This window comes from Sciurus carolinensis, chromosome 10 (genome assembly GCF_902686445.1).
Source record: "Sciurus carolinensis chromosome 10, mSciCar1.2, whole genome shotgun sequence".
In the NCBI taxonomy this organism is placed as follows: Eukaryota; Metazoa; Chordata; class Mammalia; order Rodentia; family Sciuridae; genus Sciurus; species Sciurus carolinensis.
The window spans coordinates 122,828,394-122,837,260 of NC_062222.1; the positions used below are offsets into that span (position 1 = coordinate 122,828,394).

Sequence of the window (8,867 nt, forward strand, 5' to 3'; positions counted from 1 at the left end):
CTTCTGCCCCTGGGCTCATGTGGCCTCTTCTTTGTGCAAGCCCAGGGAGAGCAAGCTCTTCATCTCTCTCCCTGTGAAGTCACTAGTCCCACCCAGGGGATCCCATTCTTATGACCTCATCCTACTCACCTCCCAAAGACCCCCCTGGTACACCACCACCTTGGGAGTCAGAGTTTCGACGTATGAATTTGGGTGATGGGAGATGAGAACATTCAATCCCTAATGCTCACTTGAAACAATATGGCTGCCCTCCACTTTCACCCTTTGCCACTTTGTGTGTGATGTTTTAAAAAAAGTAGATTAGAATGTCAAGATTCAAGGAAATATATTAAATACAATGATTTTGAAAGTCATGAAATCCTCCCCAACTCCCTCAATTCCTTTCATCTAGAGTACAGCCAATCTATCGGAACCTTTAGATTTTCAGAGGTGATAATGACACAGAGCTAGTTGTTCAAACCATTGTCCCGGACCTTTATTTCTATAGACATATCTAGTGATTTTACATGACTAGTTAGCATAGAAGAGGTCATGCAACTAGTTAAAAGCTGTAGCTCTTACTCCTGATGTTAGGATTGTTTTATGAATGTCTTATCAGGCCTCCTCTTTTGTATGCCCCTGAAAGGGACGTCCCCCATACTGGTGGCCCATCTCTACATCTCACAGAGGCAGCTACTTATTAAGTCCTTAACAAATACAAGTTGATTGATCAAATAGACTCTTGGATTCTTTATTTCATCTTGTGTGCTCCAATAAGCATACAAATAAAAAATCAATACATGTACATTATTAATTCTCTTCTGTGATAGTGAAATGCAAGGGACACGTTCTGGAAATTTTGCTGCATCTAAACTCAGAGTCTCCGGTCTGAGCCTGGGTAAGTCAGATAATAGAAACACTGAAAACAAACGCAGTCTCTCTTTAGTAATTAGTTTGTCTGTTCTCTACCGGGCACATACTCTAGCTACTCAGAAAGGCAACTGCAGTGTAACAGACCACTTAGTAGGGAAAAGCTTGTTGCAGTGCTGCTTTTAGATGCATAGGGATAACAAAAGGGGTCAAAAGAGATTTCCTTCTTGCATAGCTAAATTACAGATGGAAGCTTAGGGTGGGTGTTCTCTAAGCCCTCTCCCTTCCCCCCGACTTCTATTTATTGCCACTTTGCGTGAGATGTTAAAAAAAAAAAAAAAAAATTAGTTTGGAATGTCAAGATCCCAGGCAATATATTACAAATATAATGATCTGAAAGTCACAGCTTACCCTCCCCAACCCCCTACTACCAAATCAAAGTAAAATCACTCACGTGATACAAAGTTCTGGAAAATAACAGTTTCCTATCTGTCCAGCCATTACAGGATTTTTCTATTAAGCTCAGCACACCCTGATTTGTTTGGAGAGATAAATTCCACCCCCAGCATTTCTTTAATAATCCTTTTATACTTTCTTCTTATCTCTTCTCTTGCTGCTATTGTTTGATAGTGCCACTTAAACAGGTCTTTCCACAAGGTTACTCAAATTAAACATTAGCTGGCTCAGAAAGTAGTTACAAAAAACTACTGACGATATCTAGCCTGATAAACATTCACACACCAAACTTTTGAGATTTCTCTACTTCTGCCTTGATTGTCTCAAGGGAATACTTTTTAAAGACCACCTGATTTGCTTCCTGTTGTAGTCTCGGATATTAGGATTTCTGGGGCCAGAGATCCATGGTGCATTGATAATTGGCTAGATTTCACTTTGTTTGATGACAGCAAATTTACTGCTTACACGCTCTGTACTTAGGTTTAAGAGATTGAAACTCTACATTTAGAGATTCAATCCTTTGAATTAAGCAATGACATAAAGGGCAATTTATTCTTTGTCTATGACTCTGCAGGTAAGGTAAAAAACAAAACAAAATCAGAACTGAATCCAGACTAAATATCCCAAATCATACAAACACAAATAAAAAAGCAATCAAAAATCTAAGTGAGAATTAGTTTATGAGAATTGGTCCCTTGTAGGAAATGCAGGAAACTTAAAAGGTGGGGAGTGGGGTACTTGGAAAGGAATATTACATGGGTGGGTATCACAGGTAACCATATTTAATCAAGGGAAAATCTGAGGCAGAACGTCCTTCACTAGGGCAAGAGTCCTCTCCTCTCATCTGCTGGGGTTTAGTGGAGGAGTTCAAACTTGAGGTTTTAGGGAACTGCTCCTCTCCCCAGCATCACTCATGAAACCCAGATGATTTTGAACATGCAGCTCAGTCTCCTTATTGGTAAAAAGTTCATAATACCAAGAATAGTGTTGTTGGGAAGACAAAATGCTATTCATGAACCCGGTTCGCATCGAGACAAAAGAAACCCTCGTCCCCATCCAGGTCTGCATTCTCCCCTTGGCTTCCTACACCACTCAGGGGCTTGCCTTTTCTCTGCTTCAGTCACACATGAGAGAAGGGATCTATCATTTTGGCAGAGCATGATAAAAACTGTAAGAGTCACCTGATACCTGCTAGCTGAAAAATTGCCTCTGCCTGGTCTCCCTCCCTGTGTCCTTCCTACACCACCAAAGAAAACAAGAAGTTCTTGGATTGGCCTTTGAAGATACACAGGGCTGGCAATTCTCAACCACCGCAGTTTTAACATCTAACATGTATTAGGGACTTTACACCCTATTTTTCTTTATTATATATGCACATATTAATAACCAAAACCTCCAGAAAACTCATCAGAAGAAAACAGATGCCCCCAGATTTTACAATATTTTACAATACAAAATAATAAAATGGTATCATTATAATAGACTATGATGTACTAGCATATTATAGATAATAGTATATTATCTATGTACTATGTATGTATATGTATATACATATACATTATATATGTATAAGTAATGTGTACATGAATATATAAATATATGAATTATATATAATATACTTAAGTAAAAATCTATATTATAGACAATAGTATATATATATAATACTTAAAGGATAGCATTATAAAATGCCATTAAATTGTTATTTAATACTGTATTATTATATAGTAAATATATGCATATTAGTCTAATTATACTACAGCATCCTCTGGGATACATAGGAGCTTTTCACAATTGGGTGGCAGAAAATGTGGGAGAAAATGCAGAATCAATAGTGACAACAGATTTATGGGCAATCAGTTTTCAAACAATGTGAAATTCTAAGTAAATTAAGAATTGCATGGTGGTGGTGGTGGTGGTGATGTGTGTGTGTGTGTGTGTGTGTGTGTGTGTGTGTGTAAATAAAGGCAAAGAGAAGGGAGATAGAAGACAGTAAATGCTGAAGGCTTCCAGTTGCTAAGGATCAATCCACATGCTTCCTGAAATCCTCCAGGGTGGACTGCCTGGGTGAAAGCAGAGAATATTTTCTTTTTATCTTTCAATCACCGCCTTTGTAGGTATAAAATAAGAATATTGATTACAGGAAGGTGATAATGGTTTCTCAGATAAAATGTTACTTGTTAGAATTCATTTCCCTATGGCTTGATCTTTTTTTTCTCTCCCCAGGTTTTCAGTCTTCCCCAGATGTGGTCAATGTCCTGCCTGGTCCAAGGAAGCCATGATGGTTGGAATATTCTTGGAAGAAACCCAGACTGGTCATGGGTATTTCCTGCAGCAACAGCAGCAACCCCTCCTGCTTTCTACCCTTGATAGGCAAGGGTAATCTTGATTTTTACTTCCCAACAGGATTGGGAATTAGTAGAGTGTACTTTCTGCCCTGAAGCTATCCCTGGTAGTATCAGAGACAGAGAGAGAAGTGTTCAAGTACACAAAAGCAACTTTAAGAATATGGACAACCTTGGGAACACAGAAGATGATTTGACCAATCAAATGAGCAAGAGATGACCAGGGTGGAAAGAGCACAGTGCTCTTCCTTTCAGGGGTGGACACTGGGGAGTTCAGGTGATAGGAGTCAGAGGGGTGAAGGGAGCAGCAATAGGAAGGAGGATCAAGACAGAAGGGTGTGTTCTGGAAGGAAAGATGGAGGACCACAGTGTTACAGAAATGACTTGAAAGACACAAGAAATAAAAATGTGAGTTAAAACGTTAAAATCCATAGTAAAAAAATTAGTTGTTGCTGAGGAGGAGCTGGTGCCATGGTTGTTCTGCTGGAGACCACTTTGGGTAACGTCCTCACTGACTTGTACATGGTGGAGTAGCCGTGTACGCTTGAATTTCCTGAAGTAGTGCAAAATAAAATATTACAATTATTGTCTTACAATGTACAGAGGGATTTTATCATATAAACTGGTGATCCTACAGGGACTGACTGAGGAGGAGAATCTATTTTTGGTTAACTGTATGGTGATAAGCAAGTTTTTTTTTGAAGCAGAAAATGTGCAAAGAACTAAGCATGAGAAGAAAGGCACTGTGTCCACAGTGAACAATGGCAATGATCAGCACGGATCTCAGTTTCTTATTACTACAGGAGAAAATCTAGATTACCTTGACGGTGTTCATCCAGTGTTTGATGAAGTGACAGAAGGCATGGGCATAGTTAAGATAATTAATGAGACCTTTGGTGACAAGGATTTTGTACCATATCAAGGTATCAGGATAAATCACACAGTGATTTTAGATGATCCATTTGATGACCATCCTGATTTAATAATTCCTGATTGATCACCAGAATCCACAAAGGAACAATTAAATAGTGGTGAAATAGGAGCAGATGAAGAAATTGATGATTTCAAAGGAAGATCAACTGAAGAAGTAGAAGAAATAAAGGCAGAAAAAGAGGCCACAGCTCAAGCTATTCTTTTAGAGATGGTGGGAGACCTACCAATGAAGACATTAAACCTCCAGAAAATGTGCTGTTTGTATGTAAATTGAATCCAGTGACCACAGATGAGGATCTGGAATAATATTCCCAAGATTTGGGTCAATAAGTAGTTGTGAAGTTATTCGGGATTGGAAGACAGGAGAGTCCCTCTGCTGTGCCTTTACTGAGTTTGAAAAGGAAGAAGGTTGTGAGGAACCATTCTTCAAAATCGATAATGTACTAATCAATGACAGAAGAATACATGTGGATTTTAGCCAGTCTGTTGCAAAGGTTAAATGGAAAGGAAAAGGATATCTACAGGGAAATGGAGTTTGGTCACTATGAAGAAAAAGAAAGTTGTTGGGAGAAACAAAGGAGTGAAAAGAGAGACCCACCTCAGGACTGAAGTCGGAGCTGATCTCCAAAAAGGGAAGGCCACTACAGTAACAGTCACAGATCCATGTACCAGACAGATCCTTATGAAAGAGAAAGAAGGAAAAAGAGGGACTGAGTAGAAGTCCAAAGAAATTCAACGACAAAGAAAACTCTAAGCAGAGATGAAAGATGAAGAATCAGAAATGAGCGGCTGACACGTTTCTTGACTTAGAATACCAAGAAAGCAGATATTCAGATGTGTGTCAAAGCAGTTAAAGACTGTGTTCATTTTCATTCTGGGATTACGGCCCTTTTAGATTAATACTGATGGCATGGGGCACTGAAAGATAGAGAGTCGAACATTTTCTGTGCATTCTTTTTTTTACACTTAATTTTGTTGTTACACAGAAATGGCATAATTCATTTTTATCTTTCACAATTTTATCTTATTAAAAAATTAAATCTTTCATATCATTAAAATACATGAACATGTATATAAGGTATAAGGAATAATAAATATAAGTAGCTGTATACCCCTCATCCAGCATAAGAAATAGAATATTGCCTACATTTAACATACGTGCTCTATCCCTCTCAAGTAATTATTATTGAGTTTTGTGTTTGTCCTTCTCTTGATTTTTGATGTAGTTTTACAACATATGTATGTATCCCAAAATGAAACGTGAATTTTGTATTGTTTTGAATTATGTATGAATGGTACAAAAAAAGAGAAAAAAGAAAAATTAACCTAGGTAAAATGATCACTGACCTAGAATATAAGGTTTAGGGATGCTACCACAAGACAACTAGAAGGAAGAGGGAGAGAGAAAACTATAAAATAAGAGTAAGGATATATTAGGATTAATATTAGAAGTCTTAACTTTTTATGATAAGAAACAACATAAATGGAGATAAAAAAACATATTTTAAGAAATAAAGGCTGAGAATTTACTAGATTAGAGAATAATGGAAGATTCCAAATTGAAATGTATTTTTTGGTGCTGAACAGTTAGATAAGATAAATCTACACCTAAACAATTTATGGTGAATGCTAAGAATAAAAATGGCAAAAATAATATGTTAAATTTTCCAGAGGAAAAATAAGCACATCATTTAATATTAAGCTTCTTCCCATCAATAAAAGAAGAACTAATGGTGTAATATTCTCAAACCACTGAAAAACAAGAACTTCAAACTTAAAAAAATTAATAAGCTTATTATTTAAATATAAATATATAAAGTTATTTTAAGTCTTCATAACACTCTTTGAGAATATTCTTGTAGGAAGTTCTCAGGTGAGAAGAGAAACAATTCCTAGAGAACACACATATGTACATATATATGCACATCAAATATACATGAAATCAGGAATATGTACATAATTCAGTCAAATTTGTGGTCTAGATAAGCAGTGGCAGTAAATACCTGAGGATACTGAGAAGACAGTCCCCATGTTGTACATTAGACCTCTGGACTTTTTTATCCTTCTTTTCTGTTCTTTGCATTCTCTGACCAACTCCTCACTTTCTCCACCTCCCCACTATAACCACTGCTTTATTCTTTCTTTACTTCTGCATATTTGACTCTTTTTCAAAATCCACATATAAGTGAGATCTTGCAATTTTTTATTATTTTTTTAAATTATTCATTTTTTTTTTACAGACTGCATTTTGTACACAAATGGGGTACATAATTTTGTTTCTATGGTTGTGCATAATGTAGATTCATACCATTCATGTAATCATACATGTACATAGGGTAATGATGTCTGCCTCATTTCACCATTTTTCTTACCCCACCTCCCTCTCAGAATGGAGGATCTTGCAATTTTTTGTTTGTTTGTTTCTGACCTGGAGAAGTAGAAAAAGCTTTCAATAGAATGTGGCATGGTGACTTTGGGAATACAGTAGAAGTGTGGTTGAAATAATGAAATTGTCACCAGGACGACGTGGACCTTTTCCAGTGATTATACACTTGAATCCTCCAACACTTCTCCACAGTGCTGGAGCTGGATCATATGAAATCACAGATGATACTTACTAACCAAGAAGGTAGCGCCAGTGGCCATCTGTAAGACATTTCCTGGGCCTTTTCAAAAATGGTTGGTGAAGAGCTGGGAAGGGTCTTAGAAAAATTCTTAGAGGTTTTACAATAACCAGGGGGCATATGGTAGATGAATGTCATTTGAGAGGTATTATAAACCAACCTTTTGATACTTCAGGGTTTGCCTGGGAATGCAGAGACTTGAGAGTTCTAATACTAGCTGCTAAATGCTGGTTCTATAAAGAGAGATAGTGCATGGTCTCTATTCTTTCAGGACTGGAAAACTTTCCTGTTGCTCTAATAAAATAAAATTTATTGTTATTATTCTTTCAAGTCGGCTAGCATCAGAATAGTGAGTCAACAACTCTATCATCAATAGTTAGAGACATTAGTGTTTGATGGTGATGACAATAATGCACCATTGGCAAGTAAAGAGATGACTCTGAAACTTGGTGCTGTCAAAAAGGTAAAAGAAATTATCACTTTAAGAATTTAGTTAATTAATATTTTTGTGGCTTTGTTGATAGATACTTTATTCTCATGTAATGTGACTACTTTTCAGAACTCTGGTTTCCCAAATATGATAGAGATCTTCACATGGAAATGTGAAGAATCCAGGAAGGACAAATCAATCTGGAAGAAGAATAAAGTTGGAGGATAAGGACATTCCAATTTCATATCTTAGTGCAGAACTTGAGTCAAGATAATGTTGTCTAGCATGTAAGTAGACATATTAATTCATTTTCTGCTGCTATACCTGTGGCCAGGTACTTAAAAAGAAAAGGAAGCTATTTGCCTCACATGTTTGGAGGTTGAAAGTTCATGATCAGATGACTCCAGCTGTTTGTCCTCTCTTGAGGTCCCCTTTGGCTACAACACAACATGGCAGAGAAGCAGGAAGGGAACTTGGAAAGACAGGAAGGCAGAGCAATTCAGAGGCCAGGCTCACTCTTCTGTAACAATCTACTTTCTTGGGAACAAACCAGGGTTCTTGATTCATTAATCTCTTCTGAAGATGATGCCCCCCCAAGCCTCAGCTCTTAAAATTTCCACCAGTTTTCAACATCATTACACTGGGAACCAAATTTCCAGCACATGAACTTTTGGAGACACACCAAAGTTATATCGAAACCACTGCAATGGACACATAGATTAAAGAAACAGAATTAAGAGTCCAGAAACACAGACAGAAAACTTTCAGTTGATTGGTATTTGACCAGGCTAGCAAAAAAATTAAAAGGTGGGAGAATAGTGTTTTAACAAATGGGGTGAGTAACTATATATCTACATGCAACATAATGAAGGTGAACATCTATTTCACACCAGGTACAAAAATTAACTCAAAATGGATCATTGACCTAAACATAAGACCTAAGCCTATAAAACTTAAGGAAAACAAACATAAATCCTTATAACCTTAGATTAGCTAAAGTCTTCTTAAACACAAAACCCAAAGCACAAGTGAAAAAAATGAGAAAACTTGAAAGTACTTATGCTGTGAATGATGCCATAAGGAATGTGAAGAAAAACATTACCTATCTTATAGCCAAGGAAGAACATTTATTCATGTTCAAATTATAATATATATATTCATATAATTTAATTACAAAAGAGCAAGCCAATTTAAAAGTTGGTAAAAGATTTGAAAAATTTTCTCTAAAACAAA

The 8,867-nt window shown here is 36.8% G+C and overlaps 1 pseudogene; it reads left to right on the forward strand.

Annotated features, from left to right (window-relative positions):
- The first annotated feature begins 4,118 nt into the window (after window positions 1-4,118).
- Window positions 4,119-5,189, forward strand: LOC124994309 (peptidyl-prolyl cis-trans isomerase-like 4; annotated as a pseudogene).
- Window positions 5,190-8,867: the final 3,678 nt, after the last annotated feature.